Below are 20,748 nucleotides of genomic sequence, written 5' to 3' on the forward strand. Positions count from 1 at the left end.
TATAACAATGTAAACAACATAACAATGTAAACAATATAACAATGTAAACAACATAACAATGTAAACAATATAACAATGTAAACAATATAACAAAGTAAACAATATAACAATGTAAACAATATAACAATGTAAACAATATAACAATGTAAACAACATAACAATGTAAACAACATAACAATGTACACAACATAACAATGTACACAACATAACAATGTAAACAATATAACAATGTAAACAACATAACAATGTAAACAATATAACAATGTAAACAACATAACAATGTAAACAATATAACAATGTAAACAATATAACAAAGTAAACAATATAACAATGTAAACAACATAACAATGTAAACAATATAACAATGTAAACAATATAACAATGTAAACAATATAACAATGTAAACAATATAACAATGTAAACAGTATAACAATGTAAACAATATAACAATGTAAACAACATAACAATGTAAACAATATAACAATGTAAACAACATAACAATGTAAACAACATAACAATGTAAACAACATAACAATGTAAACAATATAACAATGTAAACAATATAACAATGTAAACAACATAACAATGTAAACAATATAACAATGTAAACAATATAACAATGTAAACAATATAGCAATGTAAACAACATAACAATGTAAACAACATAACAATGTAAACAACATAACAATGTAAACAACATAACAATGTAAACAATATAACAATGTAAACAATATAACAATGTAAACAATATAACAATGTAAACAATATAACAATGTAAACAATATAACAATGTAAACAACATAACAATGTAAACAACATAACAATGTAAACAATATAACAATGTAAACAATATAACAATGTAAACAATATAACAATGTAAACAACATAACAATGTAAACAATATAACAATGTAAACAATATAACAAAGTAAACAATATAACAATGTAAACAATATAACAATGTAAACAATATAACAATGTAAACAATATAACAATGTAAACAACATAACAATGTAAACAATATAACAATGTAAACAATATAACAATGTAAACAATATAACAATGTAAACAGTATAACAATGTAAACAATATAACAATGTAAACAACATAACAATGTAAACAATATAACAATGTAAACAATATAACAATGTAAACAATATAACAATGTAAACAACATAACAATGTAAACAACATAACAATGTACACAACATAACAATGTACACAACATAACAATGTAAACAATATAACAATGTAAACAACATAACAATGTAAACAATATAACAATGTAAACAACATAACAATGTAAACAATATAACAATGTAAACAATATAACAAAGTAAACAATATAACAATGTAAACAATATAACAATGTAAACAATATAACAATGTAAACAATATAACAATGTAAACAACATAACAATGTAAACAACATAACAATGTAAACAATATAACAATGTAAACAATATAACAATGTAAACAACATAACAATGTAAACAACATAACAATATAACAACATAACAATGTAAACAACATAACAATGTACACAACATAAAAAGTAAACAATATAACAATGTAAACAATATAACAATGTAAACAACATAACAATGTAAACAACATAACAATATAACAACATAACAATGTAAACAACATAACAATGTACACAACATAACAAAGTAAACAATATAACAATGTAAACAATATAACAATGTAAACAATATAACAATGTAAACAACATAACAATGTAAACAATATAACAATGTAAACAATATAACAATGTAAACAACATAACAATGTAAACAATATAACAATGTAAACAACATAACAATGTAAACAACATAACAATGTACACAACATAACAAAGTAAACAATATAACAATGTAAACAACATAACAATGTAAACAATATAACAATGTAAACAACATAACAATGTACACAACATAACAATGTACACAACATAACAAAGTAAACAATATAACAATGTAAACAACATAACAATGTACACAACATAACAATGTAAACAATATAACAATGTAAACAACATAACAATGTAAACAATATAACAATATAACAACATAACAATGTACACAACATAACAATGTACACAACATAACAAAGTAAACAATATAACAATGTAAACAACATAACAATGTACACAACATAACAATGTAAACAACATAACAATGTACACAACATAACAAACTAAACAATATAACAATGTAAACAATATAACAATGTAAACAATATAACAATGTAAACAACATAACAATGTAAACAATATAACAATGTAAACAACATAACAATGTAAACAACATAACAATGTACACAACATAACAAAGTAAACAATATAACAATGTAAACAACATAACAATGTAAACAATATAACAATGTAAACAATATAACAATGTAAACAATATAACAATGTAAACAATATAATGTAAACAATATAACAATGTACACAACATAACAATGTAAACAATATAACAATGTAAACAATATAACAATGTAAACAACATAACAATGTAAACAATATAACAATGTAAACAACATAACAATGTAAACAATATAACAATGTAAACAATATAACAATGTAAACAATATAACAATGTAAACAATATAATGTAAACAATATAACAATGTACACAACATAACAATGTAAACAATATAACAATGTAAACAATATAACAAGGTAAACAACATAAAGATGTAAACAACATAACAATGTAAACAATATAACAATGTAAACAATATAACAATGTAAACAATATAACAATGTAAACAATATAACAATGTAAACAATATAACAATGTAAACAATATAATGTAAACAATATAACAATGTACACAACATAACAATGTAAACAATATAACAATGTAAACAATATAACAATGTAAACAACATAACAATGTAAACAATATAACAATGTAAACAATATAACAATGTAAACCATATAATGTAAACAACATAACAATGTAAACAATATAACAATGTAAACAATATAACAATGTAAACAATATAATGTAAACAATATAACAATGTAAACAATATAATGTAAACAATATAACAATGTAAACAACATAACAATGTAAACAATATAACAATGTAAACAATATAACAATGTAAACAATATAACAATGTAAACAATATAACAATGTACACAACATAACAATGTAAACAATATAACAATGTAAACAATATAACAATGTAAACAATATAACAATGTAAACAATATAACAATGTAAACAATATAACAATGTAAACAATATAATGTAAACAATATAACAATGTAAACAATATAACAATGTAAACAACATAACAATGTAAACAACATAACAATGTAAACAATATAACAATGTAAACAACATAACAATGTAAACAATATAACAATGTAAACAATATAACAATGTAAACAATATAACAATGTAAACAACATAACAATGTAAACAATATAACAATGTAAACAACATAACAATGTAAACAATATAACAATGTAAACAATATAACAATGTAAACAACATAACAATGTAAACAATATAACAATGTAAACAACATAACAATGTAAACAATATAACAATGTAAACAATATAACAATGTAAACAATATAACAATGTAAACAACATAACAATGTAAACAATATAACAATGTAAACAACATAACAATGTAAACAATATAACAATGTAAACAATATAACAATGTAAACAATATAATGTAAACAACATAACAATGTAAACAACATAACAATGTAAACAATATAACAATGTAAACAGTATAACAATGTAAACAACATAACAATGTAAACAATATAACAATGTAAACAACATAACAATGTAAACAATATAACAATGTAAACAACATAACAATGTAAACAATATAACAATGTAAACAATATAACAATGTAAACAATATAACAATGTAAACAACATAACAATGTAAACAATATAACAATGTAAACAACATAACAATGTAAACAATATAACAATGTAAACAATATAACAATGTAAACAACATAACAATGTAAACAATATAACAATGTAAACAACATAACAATGTAAACAATATAACAATGTAAACAATATAACAATGTAAACAATATAACAATGTAAACAACATAACAATGTAAACAATATAACAATGTAAACAACATAACAATGTACACAACATAACAATGTAAACAATATAACAATGTAAACAATATAACAATGTAAACAACATAACAATGTAAACAATATAACAATGTAAACAACATAACAATGTACACAACATAACAATGTAAACAATATAACAATGTAAACAACATAACAATGTAAACAACATAACAATGTAAACAACATAACAATGTAAACAACATAACAATGTAAACAACATAACAATGTAAACAATATAACAATGTAAACAACATAACAATGTAAACAACATAACAATGTAAACAACATAACAATGTAAACAATATAACAATGTAAACAATATAACAATGTACACAACATAACAATGTAAACAATATAACAATGTAAACAACATAACAATGTAAACAATATAACAATGTAAACAATATAACAATGTAAACAATATAACAATGTAAACAATATAACAATGTAAACAATATAACAATGTAAACAACATAACAATGTACACAACATAACAATGTAAACAATATAACAATGTAAACAACATAACAATGTAAACAATATAACAATGTAAACAATATAACAATGTAAACAACATAACAATGTAAACAATATAACAATGTAAACAATATAACAATGTAAACAACATAACAATGTAAACAATATAACAATGTAAACAATATAACAATGTAAACAATATAACAATGTAAACAACATAACAATGTAAACAATATAACAATGTAAACAATATAACAATGTAAACAATATAACAATGTAAACAATATAACAATGTAAACAATATAACAATGTAAACAATATAACAATGTAAACAACATAACAATGTACACAACATAACAATGTAAACAATTTAACAATGTAAACAACATAACAATGTAAACAATATAACAATGTAAACAATATAACAATGTAAACAACATAACAATGTAAACAATATAACAATGTAAACAACATAACAATGTAAACAACATAACAATGTAAACAATATAACAATGTAAACAACATAACAATGTAAACAATATAACAATGTAAACAATATAACAATGTAAACAACATAACAATGTAAACAATATAACAATGTAAACAACATAACAATGTAAACAACATAACAATGTAAACAATATAACAATGTAAACAACATAACAATGTATACAATATAACAATGTAAACAATATAACAATGTAAACAATATAACAATGTAAACAATATAACAATGTAAACAACATAACAATGTAAACAACATAACAATGTAAACAACATAACAATGTAAACAACATAACAATGTAAACAATATAACAATGTAAACAATATAACAATGTAAACAATATAACAATGTAAACAATATAACAATGTAAACAATATAACAATGTAAACAACATAACAATGTAAACAACATAACAATGTAAACAATATAACAATGTAAACAATATAACAATGTAAACAACATAACAATGTAAACAACATAACAATGTACACAACATAACAATGTAAACAACATCACAATGTACACAACATAACAATGTAAACAATATAACAATGTAAACAACATAACAATGTAAACAACATAACAATGTAAACAATATAACAATGTAAACAACATAACAATGTAAACAATATAACAAAGTAAACAATATAACAATGTAAACAATATAACAATGTAAACAATATAACAATGTAAACAATATAACAATGTAAACAATATAACAATGTAAACAATATAACAATGTAAACAATATAACAATGTAAACAACATAACAATGTACACAACATAACAATGTAAACAATATAACAATGTAAACAATATAACAATGTAAACAACATAACAATGTAAACAATATAACAATGTAAACAACATAACAATGTACACAACATAACAATGTAAACAATATAACAATGTAAACAACATAACAATTTAAACAACATAACAATGTAAACAACATAACAATGTAAACAACATAACAATGTAAACAATATAACAATGTAAACAATATAACAATGTAAACAACATAACAATGTACACAACATAACAATGTAAACAATATAACAATGTAAACAACATAACAATGTAAACAATATAACAATGTAAACAATATAACAATGTAAACAACATAACAATGTAAACAACATAACAATGTAAACAACATAACAATGTAAACAACATAACAATGTAAACAATATAACAATGTAAACAACATAACAATGTAAACAACATAACAATGTACACAACATAACAATGTAAACAACATAACAATGTACACAACATAACAATGTAAACAATATAACAATGTAAACAACATAACAATGTAAACAACATAACAATGTAAACAATATAACAATGTAAACAACATAACAATGTAAACAATATAACAAAGTAAACAATATAACAATGTAAACAACATAACAATGTAAACAATATAACAATGTAAACAATATAACAAAGTAAACAATATAACAATGTAAACAATATAACAAAGTAAACAATATAACAATGTAAACAACATAACAATGTAAACAATATAACAATGTAAACAATATAACAAAGTAAAAAATATAACAATGTAAACAATATAACAATGTAAACAATATAACAATGTAAACAATATAACAATGTAAACAACATAACAATGTACACAACATAACAATGTAAACAATATAACAATGTAAACAATATAACAATGTAAACAACATAACAATGTAAACAATATAACAATGTAAACAACATAACAATGTACACAACATAACAATGTAAACAATATAACAATGTAAACAACATAACAATGTAAACAACATAACAATGTAAACAACATAACAATGTAAACAATATAACAATGTAAACAACATAACAATGTAAACAATATAACAATGTAAACAATATAACAATGTAAACAACATAACAATGTAAACAACATAACAATGTAAACAACATAACAATGTAAACAACATAACAATGTACACAACATAACAATGTAAACAATATAACAATGTAAACAACATAACAATGTAAACAATATAACAATGTAAACAACATAACAATGTAAACAATATAACAATGTAAACAACATAACAATGTACACAACATAACAATGTAAACAATATAACAATGTAAACAACATAACAATGTAAACAATATAACAATGTAAACAATATAACAATGTAAACAATATAACAATGTAAACAATATAACAATGTACACAACATAACAATGTAAACAACATAACAATGTAAACAATATAACAATGTAAACAACATAACAATGTAAACAACATAACAATGTAAACAACATAACAATGTAAACAATATAACAATGTAAACAACATAACAATGTAAACAACATAACAATGTAAACAACATAACAATGTAAACAATATAACAATGTAAACAACATAACAATGTAAACAATATAACAATGTAAACAACATAACAATGTAAACAACATAACAATGTACACAACATAACAATGTACACAACATAACAATGTACACAACATAACAATGTAAACAATATAACAATGTAAACAACATAACAATGTAAACAATATAACAATGTAAACAATATAACAATGTAAACAACATAACAATGTAAACAACATAACAATGTAAACAATATAAAAATGTAAACAACATAACAATGTAAACAACATAACAATGTAAACAACATAACAATGTAAACAATATAACAATGTAAACAACATAACAATGTACACAACATAACAATGTAAACAACATAACAATGTACACAACATAACAATGTACACAACATAACAATGTAAACAATATAACAATGTACACAACATAACAATGTAAACAATATAACAATGTAAACAATATAACAATGTAAACAATATAACAATGTAAACAATATAACAATTTAAACAACATAACAATGTACACAATATAACAATGTAAACAACATAACAATGTAAACAACATAACAATGTAAACAATATAACAATGTAAACAACATAACAATGTAAACAATATAACAATGCAATGTAAATAATATAATCAAGAACATCTGAGAAACATGATCAAATTCAGATGTCCTATTGTTTAATTATGCTTGTCCCTTCTTTATCACGACCATTGCATTGTTAATACACATGTACTAAATCAGTAGTTGTAATGTGATATAACCACTGGGCATGTTCTTCAATCCCGGCTCACAGGACCATACATGCACACAAGCAGGGCTAGAGCATACACATGGGCAAGAAAATTTGCACTAACCCTAAGTTCTGGTGGCTACACTCTTGGTTCTGTCTAGTGGTGGACCCCTCAAAATGTAACCACACACTTACTGATTATTGGAAACTACCACTCTGATACTCTGGGCATGCAAAACATGCACGACCCTAAGTCTGTGTGGTAGCACTTTTATTTTTAGCTGTCCGTTCATCGTCAGATGCTGCGATTGAGTTCATTCTTCATAAGTGCTCTGGTGAATGGCTAGTATGCTGCCTTTCTCAACTTCACCTTGGCGTCGGGTTCAAATCAACTTGGTTATTCTCAAAGCAATACGCAGTCAACAATCAACTGGAGATCAATTTCTTATGCACAAAAATAATTATTGCATAAAATCATCACAGTAAACTTTGTACAAGGAAAGCTAAGTTCTTTGGGTTGTTAACAGCTTTCTGATGCAGGGCGTTTTCACTTACGTTCATTTAGACAATTTTCCCAGCTAGGAACAAGAGCCTTTCAACTTAGTTCTTATGGGAGTTTCTGCCCTTGGTCAAGAGCCCAGGGCGATACGTTCTCTTCAATGCCAGCCAGCCAAGTCCCCTGTTTCTCAGAACACAATGGTTTTTATTAAATCAGCTTCTTCCCCTTCAATCTTTTCGGGATCACTCTTTCTCCTCTCCAGAAATTACTTTTTCTTTTCTCTTTTCATTATTTTATATTATTTTTCTTTTCTCTTTTCTTGTGAATCTCTTCCTTCTCTTTTGTAACCATATCTTCCTTTAATTCGCTTTTTTCTTTTCCTTTCTTTCTCTCCAACTCAATTTATTTTTCTCTTAGAGAAGCTGTAATGCTCTCCCATCTTCGGTTTTAATTCCTATCATTGACATGGGGGAAGGGGTCTGGGACTTTAATATAACAGGTGGGCCAATCACAATATTTCCTAGATATCAAAGCAAACTTTTTGTTGCCATGTCAACTTTACTGTTCTTTTCTGTTTATCATATTGGCAATAAATACATATATCCGGACTGTGGAGAAAAGAATGAATTTCTTAAACTCCATATCAAACACCCTACCCAACTGTTAGCCTGTAAGCAAGGTGAACTGGTGTTACTCGGACATGCAGCATCGTTACATTAATACAGCAATTTTGGCATATGTTATTGCAGTCTAATGTTGGTGATTAACCTTAAAACTAATGAGAGACACAAGATAAAAATATGTCAACAGCAAAGAAAGAATAACGGACAGTGTAAAAAAAAATGAAGATAACATTTATTGTACCAGAAAGGTACAAAAATATTGCATGAATTAAAAGTTTGTTTTAAAGACTTGATTTTTGGGTGTTTATCTGCTGGAGTAAAGGACGTCTCTGGGAGCTGAAAAAACAAGAGAAAATCACCAAAAGACTAACACGGACGTCCCTGAAATTAGAGAGGTATTTCAGGTAGGTTCGGTTGGTATATACATCATTAAAAATTGGATTGGCAGAAGAACATCACCAGGATATTGATATGGATGTCCCTGAGCTTAGAGTCATGCCTCAAGTAAATGCTGTCAATGTAGGTATCACCAAGAGTTGAATCTGCAGAAAGACGTCTTCAGCAACTAAAATGGCAGAAAGACGTTGACTAGAACTGGACCGGCAGGAGGATAGTGCTGGGAGGTGGAATTGCAGGAAGACGTTGCTAGAAACTCAAAAGCCAAGAAGCAGCACAGCAAAGGGTTTTAGAAAGGATGGAAGATGAGTTACAGTAGTTATTAAAAATTCTCTGAAAAGAGTAGTTGGTTTGCATTAAGTAGTCTGAATAAAGTTCTATAACGGCAGTTAGTTTATATTGAATAATTGTGGAAAGATTTGTCCTGAAAAGGACATTTCCTTTGTTCTAAGGTGAACCATTGCTGCTGTTTCCGGGCTTGATAACTGAACAGAAAGTGAACCATAGTTGGATGCTGGAGAACTTCCTGATCTCATGGTTGAGTTCAGTATATTTATTTGTTCTAATAAATGCTTAAATTATAACAAATTGGGCACAAGGTCAGTGGATTTTGAGGGGTTGTTGTGCTGGTCTATGATCTACTCTCAAAGTAGACACACCATAATATCGCATTTGTTGTATGGGCTTAACTAGTTATGTACAGATGCATGTATGATGTAGAGCTATCATGAACAGGATAACAAGACTGTGACTATGGCTTATGCGTCATATAGCAAGAATTCCAAATCAATTTTTTTTGCTTAGTTTTATAAAAAATGATGGGTGGGAGAAAGAAGGTAAAACAAACACATCTGGTGATGAAACAGACAGGTAAAAAGACTGGCCGGAAAAGAAAGAAAGTATCGAACACTTAGAGGAGGGAAAGGGAGGGTTATTATGTTTTGTAAGAAATCAAACCATTTTTTTCTCATGTTAGTGTAAAATATTTACAAGTGAGAAAATAATGGAATGATCATCATCAAGTCCTGACTGATCTAAAAAAGAAAGATGGAATTATATGCAAATTAAACAGCCATGTTGGAAACTAGATCTGTTGAAGGCAAAACATTTTGCTGACTTTTATAGAGAAAAAATGGCAATTATATTCACATACAAATTATTTGTGTTGTTGATTTGTTCTTTTATAGATTATTATAGGTGTTCATGTAATATTTTCAATAACAAATAATAGTTTTTATACATACGAATGTTTATACATGCTTATCTTTTACAAGCTTTGTCTGACACCGCTGTTTCCCTTCTCCACATTTCATGAGTGGTCATCTCGCCTGCTTAACAAATGAATAAAACTACTTTTAGTAAGAAAGACACAAGATAAATGTTGACCGACAGTTTTCATATATTGTTATATATATATGGAAAGGATTTATTTAGGAGAGAGAGACTAATGTTATCTATTATTTACTTATTAAATTTAATATTTTAACTTAACAAGTGATGTGCACAGACAGGTATCAAACGAACATTCTTAGATTATTCTACATCATTGGCGGTGTCTCAATCACATGGCTTCCACTGAGAGACTGATGTGAAAATCTTAGTTTTCTTTCTGCTCAAACACGTGACATCATTTGTCATCGTCTCTCTGTCTTGTCTACTGTTTGACCTTTGCCCCCTCCCTCAACTTTACATCACTCGTCTCTCATTCAACCCTGGGAACGATTCTGTTTCACAGATCTGGGTGATCATCCATACTAGCTAACTTAACTGCCATCGACATAGGTTCCTTAATATATAACATTTATAGTGTTATGTGGCTGTGATCACAATGTAGTATCTATGTAATGTTGTGACAGTAGTGCCAAGAGTCAGACAATTATTATGATTAATTGTTAAAGTATTTATGTTAAAACGATATCCAGTAAAATGTTTTAAAAGAGAAGAATATTAGTTAAAATATTTATGTTAAATATTTAACTGGAGAATTTTGACTCAAAGAAAAAAATGTTATGAATAGAGGAAAAGCATAAAAAAGCTAGTTTGGAATTTAGTTTAGTAAACAATGATGTGGCATACGTAACAAACGATATTGTCCATTCTCGCTGATGTAAGAGACATGTAAGTCAGGAGATATCAAAATTAGGAGTTAGTCTGTAACAAGTCAAAGAGATGAGTTGTGAGTTAGTTAGCCACTAGGTTAGTTAGCAGACAGAAGTTGTCTCTGTGGTCGAATGGAAGCATCTATGGACCAAATAAGGAAAATGTTAAGAGCTGCAAACTCCAAGACGTGGAACATTTGGAAATAAAGGTCTGGAAATGTTAACTCAGCGTTTGGGTGTTCCATTCAGAAGATGCCTTAATTTCAGCTGCCAGAGGAGTGGAGACAACAAATAAAGTATGTGACCTAACAGTCAAGGGTGTTATTTGTCATTGTTATTCGTCTGTCCGTTATTGTCCCATTCGTTATTGTCGTAAATATGTGAAAACACCACATACACATAGAAAGACTATTAAATATACACGTAACATATCAACACATACAGACACTCCATATACAAGGAAAATTAACTGTCCTTATAATTCTAACCACTAGACGATACACCAGCATCGATTACAGAAACATGCATACCTTATATACATTAAACATACTTAGACACAGTTATATAAACTCGACTATACGACAATAGATTCTTGTTTGTAGGAGAACAAACTGAGAATGACACTAATTTCTAAGCACATCAGTGATTATTCTCCTTAGTTAGACTGAATAAATGGACAGAGAAAAATTCGATTTCATCACAGCGGGACATTATTCAACATGGCTCCTAATGGAAACTCTAGCCTTTATAGAGATCCATAACCTTTATAGAGATCCATAACCTACCATTCTGCAGTTTTTCTGATAAATCCAATCAATTTAAAACAATTTAAAAGCTGAATTTAAATTTTGTAACATCTAAATTGATTGTTTAAATTTTTGCAAAACATTTTCAATGACTTATCACATGTGCTTTATTCACTGCTACATTAGTGTAGGAATTGAGTTAACCATGTTCTACTAATGTTGACAATATTATCTTGTTATTGAAGGAAAAAGTGATTTGCAGACGTCAGTTGTTAAAATAAATCCAATAAAAATTTTGATAAAACATGTACCTACAAAAAATCTAATGCAACTTTTGTTTCCATGCTTTTGTTGGCCGTTTTAAAGTTGACAAAGATTTTCCAACGCAAATATGAGTTGTTGAGGTTTGTATGATTTGCATAATAACGTGAGACGAAAAACATTTTTATGGATTGTCAAGCACATTTCATGTTAACATCTAACATTCATGAATCTTTCATCATCTACAAGATTATCGATACCTTTGCTGTTTTGCTGTACTCGTCTTCTGATGTGAATACTTGTATACAACTATGGACAGACGTTGTGCTTTGCAAGTGTAAACATGTTTGTAAAAATGCACGTGAACAGCATCGATGCACATAGACGCATTATAAATAAATTATATATATATATATATATATATATATATATATATATATATATATATATATATAATAAAAAATTACAATTAAATTTACCAAAATGATCCAAGATGGTAAAATTAAAGTATATTATAAATATTAAAGAATTAATATTCATAAAGTTATCTCAGCCAGATGTAAAAGCTCGATAAAACCAAATAGATAGAGCTTATAATACGAGCAAACAGTTAATAAAACATGTTTAAAAAAACTTTGAAATGAGTTAAAAACATATTTAATCTGAAAAGGAAACACTAGATAAGTGGATAGTCCTTAATCCGGAGTTTCGAAGAAATACTTTCCTTCTCATCAGAGGGTAGGAATTAGCAAAATGCAGGATCGGATTTTGCATGCAAAAGTATTTGATGAAACAACAAGTAAGTCAAAGATCTTACTTGAAAACAAAAAAAGTGAAGCAGAGGGAATATGGCGAAGAAAAAGGTGATTACACATGAATTGATAGTCTGGTGGATGATTAATAATCCGGTGACGGTAAAATCCAAATATATAAATATATTACTTCAAGAAAGTTAATTGAATCGGATTAAGGACTATCCACTTATGTAGTGTTTCCTTTTCAGATTAAATATGTTTTTAACTCATTTCAAAGTGTTTTTTAACTGTTTGCTCGTATATATATATATATATATATATATATATATATATATATATATATATCTGTTTAACTGTTTGCTCGTATATATATATATATATATATATATATATATATATATATATATATATATATATATATCACTGTTGAGTAAGCGCTGTTGATACTAGAATTCAAGATTTAACAGTTTAAAAAGACAAAATAAGTGCAGAATTAATATATATATATATATATATATATATATATATATATATATATATATATATATCTTCTATAATATAAAGCTGAACGTCTGTGTATGTGTGTGTGTGTGTGTGTGGTCACGAATAGGCTCCTATATGGTTTACTATTTTAAAAAACTGATTACATATAATGATAGAAGATGTATCGAGGATCAGGAATGGGTATGTTTGATCTGGCAGAACGGTGGTTCATAAAAATTGTGGGGTTTGCGTTTGCGCCTGGCCCCGAAAGTATGGAAATAAAAAATGAAAAAAAAAAAACGTTTACAAGGATTTTTGATATAGATGTACATAAGAATACTTTGATAGGCATGTTTCAACTTAAATAGGGATGGTATAATAAAATTGTGGGGTCTGCGTTAACCATATAGGAGCCTATTCGTGACCAGACACACACACACACACACACACATTCAGCTTTATATTATACATATATATATATATATATATCTCCATACACACACACACACACACACACACACACACACAAAAGAAATTAAAAAAATAGAAGATAAACGTTTTTTGAAAATGGGGAAGATTTGGATACCCAATGTGCAAGTGCAGGATAAAACGTTGCAAGGATGTTAAGGTAGTGCAAGTGTATACTTATATACACGCATGTCCACATTCACATACACATACATATATATCTGTATATACGATAATATTCATACACATACATGGAAGTAGCCGGCAAAATGGAAGGGTTCGGGGAACAAAAACCTAGGTCTTTTTTTAAGAAAGTCCTTTACTGGGGAAAAAACCCCCGCAAGAGTCCACGTTAAAATTTTAAATTTCTTGAAATCTGATTACCAAGGTCAGCAATCTATAGTTTCATAAATAAGCGGGGCCTACAAAATGGAATATATACGTTCTCGTTTTTAAACATGAGGGACAGGTTTCTTCATTCGGTGTTGCTTCTTTTAGTAGTTCCAAGAGATGTTGAGGGAATCAGGATTTACGTCTGTCCGTTAAAATTCCATATTTCTCCTGTAAATTTTGTGTTACGATGGTCTTGTATAGATACGCTGGTGTGATGAATTCTTTTTCCTCCTATGTTGGATAGCAAAAACGGTATTTGTTCAAAAGATCTCGTTCAGCTTTATTCAATCTAGTGAGTTTATCAGTAGGAAGTGACGACTAGAAAAGGAATGTGGAAGGATTCAGAGATGGTACTGGTAGTGGTAGTAATAGCAGTATTGTTATTACTATTATTGTTGGCTCACATGGAGCTTTCATACAAGCGAACAAACGATCTGATTGTAAACCTGTGGTGTTCTCTGAAGGCTGAGTGACAACAAGTCTCCCCAAATGTCCAGTTCTCTCCACCTCCTTCGATAGCATTTGCAAATGAATTTGCATCATCGCAACAGCCTCTTACCATTGATTTCTCGCCGGCAGTGGCCATTGGTTTATATTGGAATTTGAGTGGCACTCAGTCTCCCCAAAGTCCCAGTTCTCTTTGCGCTTGTCCAACCGAGGTCTGGCTGGCGCTCTCTCCTTGGTCTTTCAGTCCTTCTTGACCCTTCTCAGCTCTTTGGTGTCACTTTTTTATTGGGAGGAGCGATGGTGAAACTATGGGGGGGGGATGCATGATGGGGGTGTAGAACTTGCAGATATGCAGCTTCGGTGTTCTTCATTCCCTGTAACGCTTATTCGTTATATTGTCTTCTTGTATTATTCTCCGCATTCAAGGGTTTTCCTTAATATTTCAGTCGTTTTCATTATCGTTAGTCATTGTACTTTTGCAATTATTCCTCTGATTCCAATTTCTGACATTCTTTTTTAGAAGTTTTTCGGAATTGTTCCTAGTGCTCGTACTATTATCGGTACTATTATGATTTTCTTCATCATCCAAATCCCTTTTAACTCTCTGGCTAGCTCTGTGTATTTGCTTCGTTTCTCCTTTTCTTTCATACTCACCCTGTGGTTAGCTGGGACAGCAAAGTCTACAATTTGACAGAATTTTTCTTTCTTGTTAATTATTACGACATCTGGTCTTCTTGCTTGGATGGGTTTGTCCGTCTGTATGTCCATGTCCCATAGGATTTTGTTGTTCTCGTTTTCGAGTGCTGTTGCGGGTTTATGCTTGTACTATTTGTCTGTACGCTCAAAATGCAGTCGTTTACACAATTCCCAGTGCACCGCCCTCCCCACTTGGTCATGCCTGTTTCCGTATTCCTTTTGGGCCAGTTGCTGCATTCACTTACTATATGGTTTATTGTTTCGTTACTTTGTCCACAGAGTTTGCATTTGCTGTTTTCTTGTGTTTTATCGATTCTTGCTTTGATGTGGTTGGTTCTTATCAAGTTATCTTGTGCTGCAGTTATTAGAGATTCAGTTTCTTGGTTTATATGTCCTTTTCGCCTCCATGTCGAGGTGTTTTCGTTATTTTCATCTTTTGTCATTTTTATGAATCTTCCGTAGAGTTGTTTCTCTTCCCACTTCTCTTTTCTCGTTTTGTCATTTGTCTTTCTGTTTTCTGTTTTGTTGTTTTTTTTTCAATGTCTCTCGCTGACATAATTATCCTTTCAGTGTTTTGCATTATGTATTTTTCTAGTTCTTTTCTCATGTCTTTCACACAGTCTTCTATACAGATCAGTCCTCTCTTGCCGTCTTTCTTTTTCACGTAGAGCCTGTCAATATCGTCCTTTGGGTGTAGTGCATTATGCATAGTCATGAGTTTCCTGGTTTTCTGGTTGAGTTGCCTCAGTTCTTCTTTTGTCCACCCTATAAACGGTCCAGAGTATCTTATTAATGATACTGCCCATGTATTCATACCTTTTATTAGATTTTTGCTATATAATTTCGTTTCCAGGAGTTTTCTTGTTCTCATGAGGTATTCCTTTCCAATTTTATCTTTCATTTCTGTTGCTCTGATGGTGTCCACTTCCAGAATTCCCAAGTATTTATAGTTGTCTTGTTCCCCTAGTGCTCTCATTTCTGTTTGGTTGGGTAGTTCCATGCCTTCTGCCGTTTCCAGTTTTCCCTTTCTTATAACTAGTTGTATGCACTTTTCCATTCCAAATTCCATTTGGATATCTTGGCTGAAGATCCTGGTAGTGTTAATTAGTGTCTCTAGCTTCTTTTCGGTCCTTGCAAAAAGTTTCAGATCGTCCATGTACATCAGTTGGTTCATTTTTTCCTCTGTATTGGAGAACTTGTATCCAGCTTGGCACTTTCTCAGAATACTGTTCAAGGGCATCATGGCTATGATGAACAGCAGTGGTGATAGTGAGTCTCCTTGGAAGATGCCTCTTTGTATGTTAATTTCTGTTATGTGTTGTCCATCAGCTGTCAATTCCAGTCTCCATGTTTTCATTGCATTTTCTATTACGTTGATCTTGCTTGATATTTTATACCTTTTTAGGCATTCTATTATCCATGATTGGGGGATCCTGTCGTACGCTTTTTTGTAGTCAATCCATGCCATTCTTTCTCCTCCTTTTTATCTCCTTTAGGATCTTTTGATCTATATATAACAGGTCATGTGTTCCTCTTTTTCCTTTTTGGCATCTTTTCTGCTTCTCGGGGATGAGTCCACGGTTATTCAGAGAGTGGTAGATTTGTTCCCTCAGTTGTGCTGTCAGTATCTTCCACAGTTGGTAAGCACGTGATTAGCCTATAGTTGCTAGGGACGGTTCCTTTCTCCGTGTCCTTCTGTAGCAGTGTGGTTCTACCTTTTGTCATCCAGCCTGGTACGCTTGCTTCCTGTATACATCTTCTAAGGTTTTGGGCTAGCCTTTCGTGTAAGGTTGTGAACTTTTTGAACCAGTAGGCATGTATCCCGTCGTGCCCTGGTGCTCTCCAGTTTGCCATTTTTCCTATGATTTTCTTTAGGGTTTCCTTGCTGATTTCATTCACTGTTCCTTCTTCGATTTGTTGTAACTCTTCTTTCATGTCTTTCAGCCACTCGGCATTTCTATTGTGATCTCGTCGCTCTTCCCATATTTTACTCCAGTAGAGTTTTGTTTCTGTCGGATTTGGTTGTTCTGTTTTTGTTTTTCCTCCGTTCACATTTTGGTAGAATCGGCTTTCATTAGTTTCAAATGTTCTGCTTTGTTTGCATTGTTCAGATTTATATCTATATCGTCTCAATCTCGCTTCTTTTGCTTTTATTTTTTGGTCCAGTTCTTCCTGTTTTTTGTTTAGCCTCTCCCTGTCAGTTACATTTCCAATATTCCGTTTTCTCCACATTGCTTTCTTCCTGTTGATCATTTTGGTTTCTTTTATTATTATCATCATTATTATTGTTTTATTTTTACCACTATTATTATTATTATTGTTGTTATTATTATTGTTGTTATTATTATTATTGTTGTTGTTATTATTATTATTGTTGTTATTATTATTGTTGTTATTATTATTGTTGCTGTTGTTGTTATTATTATTATTATTATCCCCTTCATTGCTATCATAACTGTTACTATTATCATCATTTTCATTGTTATTACCATTACCATGGGTATTTCTTTTATCATAGCTATTGGTAATATTATTATTATTATTACTATTATTATAATTATCATTATTATTATCATTGTCCTTATTATAATTACCCTATTATTATCACTTTTATAAATAGTAAATTTCTCCTCACTCTTCCACCATGCCAATTATATGTTTCCTTAAACCTTTTTCATCAAGTTAAACACACACATAGACATTGCCATCCTATCCTCCTACCGCCCCCTTATAACCACACTCTATATATCATAACAGAAGAAATTTAGAAATATTGCTGCATAGTACCTAATATATACCGAGCTCTGAAAATCAATATTATAACCTTGCAACTACCCCCTGGCATGTTATATATTATGGCGCCCAAAAGTTGTTGTTCAGCCATATTCTTCTCACATGTTTTCAATTGGTACATGTGATCGTTGTCAGGAGCGATTGTTGTTGTTATCATTTTCTTTTTCTTTGAGGCTTAGTGTATTTATATTTTTATAGGTTATAAAGGTGTGTGCAGGATGGGTAGGGGCGAATTATTTTATTTTTAATTTCGATTTTCTGAGTGCTTGAGCACTTAAAAGCGATAGAAAGTGCTTCAGAAGAATATGGCTGAACAACAACTTTTGGGCGCCATAATATACAACATGGCAGCTGAAATAAAAAAGACTGCTCGGTGAATTGAAGAGATATCCCCAAAATCTGAACATTTGAACAATTCTTACAAGCATATTTAGCTGGTATTTGTTCTTTGCATACAACTTTAAGTCATCCATAAATAATAAATGGTTTAACTGGTACTCCTTCTTTCCCCATTCATAACACGCATTTACCTTTCATAATACGAATAACAAAGGTACAATACTCAAAACAAACAACGATGGTGACAAGCTGTCCCCATGAAAAATCCCTCTCTTCACATGAACTTCCCCAAGATCTTCTCCATTTGCTGTTAATGACACTTTCCATTGTTTCATGCTCCATTCCAAGAAATCTCGCACATTCGACGCCATTCCAAATATTTCTGTACATTCCATAGACAAGCGATGTGAAACGAGATCATATCCTGTCTTGCTATTTTCTTGTTAAACAATTCTTATCCATAACTACTAATCTATTTTGTCTTAATAATGACTACATTCGTGTATTATATATATTTGCTTACTTTATTTATTTATTTATTTTTCTTATTGAAGTTTTGACTTAAAACTCGAAACACCTAAACTTTATCCATCCTGTCTTGCTATTTTTCTTGTTTTTAAATCTTTTTGTCAGTTATGCCTGGTACTACTCTAAACCAGTCCTTAAATAAGATTCTCCAATCCAAAAACATAAGCCGCCTTCACAATTTCCATTATTGGAACTTGATTATAAGGTGAAGCTCGAACATACTACCTCGAGATATCTAAAGCAAAACAAAAAAAAAAACTTCCACGGATTAATATGGGAGGGGAAACTATCTTCAAGTACTATCCTAAACTGGGAATGGGGCAAAGGACTTATACTAAGTAGATATTAATAAATCTCTCTTATCTTTTTTTTTTTTTTAATGGAGAGTAGATAATGCAGCTTCTCCTTTTCTGTCCCTCAGTCCTCATTTCAAATTGAGTGATGTTTCTGACAAAGGGTGAAGAAAAAGCTGCTTCCCAGGTCAGTAGTACTTCGTGAACAGCAGTCTGAGATGCCGGAAATTCTCTGTCTCTGTGTCTATCCTTGCGGCCATGTCACTAGTAAGGGTGCTGGAGGAAAACGTTTCATCTGGGCTGACATTAACCGCCTGATAGTCAGGGACCCAAAACTTGGAGTAACCACTAAGGAGGCTGTGCTATCAGCAGGTGCAAAATGCTGGGGCTGCTGTATTTTCATTTGGTGAATGGATTCTGGACCATGCAGTAGTTTCTGGTGGGGCCTCTCGATGCCATGCTAATGGGTAATTGTTATGGCTTTACCTTATCATGTGCTACAAAAAAAAAAAAAAAAATTTCCCGTCTTTCCTCTCTTACTTTCCCTCTCTGTACTGCTCTAAGTATCCCAAAATCCTCAATATGATGATGATGAGGGGAGGTTCTGTCATGATTTTGCCATTGCCTATGACCTCACTCAGATTGTTCGCGAGCCCACCCGTGTGCCCAATGTGCCCAATACTACTGGT

Source organism: Euprymna scolopes, chromosome 36 (assembly GCF_053919585.1).
Source record: "Euprymna scolopes isolate OS-2025 chromosome 36, ASM5391958v1, whole genome shotgun sequence".
Classification (NCBI taxonomy): domain Eukaryota; kingdom Metazoa; phylum Mollusca; class Cephalopoda; order Sepiida; family Sepiolidae; genus Euprymna; species Euprymna scolopes.